Below are 2,052 nucleotides of genomic sequence, written 5' to 3'. Positions count from 1 at the left end.
CACACACACACAGAAAGAGAGAGACACAGATGACTCAAGATCATGTGCAACTCTGAGTTACAGCCTGAAACTGCTGGACTGGCGTTGGATTCATCCTCTTATTCACAGATCAAAAATGCTTTGCTGAGCTAAGCCAGCTCTGTCACTACACAACCTATCACATCATTATTTCGATGAGATCAAACTGGAATACATTGAGGACGACCCTTTCACTGTCCATAAATAAGTTTTTACCAATGCCAAAAATATCAGTGTTTAGACCTAGTAGATGGGAGAGGGAGCTGTAAGTCATAACTGTAACAATGGTGGGAAGTAAAGCAGACGAGAAATTGTATCAAAGCAATCTATTGGTCTGTAAGCAGCCCATGTGTAATCAGATTTTAAATCATTTAATAATAATACATCATTGTTTGTCTAACCAATTTAGTAAGATAATAATTCAGGTATTTATTGTCATTCTTCACTGCATGAATACTGTTAGAGGAGAGCAATAGGTTGAGAAGGGATAACTGGGGTTACATGATATTAGGAAGGTTCTTCTTTAACTTCAAACTGTACTGGTTATGGTGTGATAGTGATGCATTATGCCTGAAGGTTTTTCTGAATGGCATATACAGTATATGGAGACAATGTGTGTATATTTGAGAGAGAGAGATGGAGAGAGAGAGAGAGAAGGTGGGAGACATGAGAAAATAGGAAGTGATAATAACCTGCTGCACTGGCACGGTGTGATGGAAGGCTTATCATTAGATCCAACTTATTTGTTGGCTCATGCAATTTGCAGTTTCTACATTTTACATTTTCTGGTACTCAAAAACACTGATTGTGGTGACTGGCTGTAGAGGGATTAATATAGAGTGAGAAACTAGACTCTTTTTTTCAGGGCAGGGGCTCAAAACTAATCAAAGGTTTCTTGGGTGTTATCAAAAGAGATTAGTTTGGTTACAAGTAAATGGCTACAAAAACATATCATCTCTGGTTGTAACAGGAATTACTATCTCCATAAAAAGATAGAGGATCTTCTTTAGGCTATTGGACCAAATTAAGCAAATTTTCATGGATTCCAGGCAAACTATTGTCTGTAGCATTTGCTATAAAAGTGAGATGGTATGCCAAAAGGACAACCCAGCTCAACTAATGGAAAACAACTACACTATACCAAGATGGCATGGTTTCAAAATTATAGCTAAAAGAGGGAGAGCTGACTGATGCAAGGAGTCCTACATGATAATATGTAGAATGATTATGTAGCTGTATGCAATAGACTTTGAACTTCAGGTCAACAGAGGTCAGCAGCTCTGCAGGACTGGCTCCAGTCATATTTACCCAAGCCAGCAGGGGACACAGTTATACACATTTCTCTGGCTGATCTAAGGTTTATTAATTACAAAGCTGAGTCATAATTTGCGGAAGTAAACTATTCATTCGCTGGCATTGAACACACCGTGAAACAGGTCCATTGTGTCTGCCGGGTCCAACATACTTTCTGCTCTCATTGCTGCCAAGGTAACCCGCTTATTTCATCACCACATAGCCTTCACCTGCATGATTTATACATGTGGGATGATTGGTGGCAGGGTGGCCTACTGGTTGAAGCATGAATTTGGCAGGTTTGACCCCGGCCTGTCCTTGAGCAAGGTGCCAAACCCCCTTTACCTGGCCAATCATTTAAAGATGCTCTGGATGAGAGCTGGCTAAAATGTAATGTGTTCTGTTACACAGCAACAAAACAACTCATCTCATTACCTCACTGCCTCTTTCTTTTTCTCCCTTCAAAGACAGACAGAGTTGAGGGGGTCAGGATGGGGAGAGAACAAGCGAGCAGGTGCTGTTTTTATGGCTTTCTCCATCTAGCGAAGAAGAGGTGAAAACATTTTCTCCTCTCATAACCCGTGAAACCACATGAAGATTCGATCTGAACGGTGTGTGTTTGTGTGTGTGTGCATGAGGTCATTAGAAGGAAGGATTGTGTATGCAGAGGTTTTGATTACCCCCTATTGTTCACTGCCTGGGAATTCTTGAATTCATAGGTGTGTGTGTGTGTGTGCACAT

The sequence above is a fragment of the Morone saxatilis genome, unplaced genomic scaffold, assembly GCF_004916995.1.
Source record: "Morone saxatilis isolate NCDOM2014 unplaced genomic scaffold, NCSU_SB_2.0 Contig7, whole genome shotgun sequence".
In the NCBI taxonomy this organism is placed as follows: domain Eukaryota; kingdom Metazoa; phylum Chordata; class Actinopteri; family Moronidae; genus Morone; species Morone saxatilis.
The sequence above is the reverse complement of the archived record's forward strand: the minus strand, read 5'-3'. Positions refer to the sequence as shown.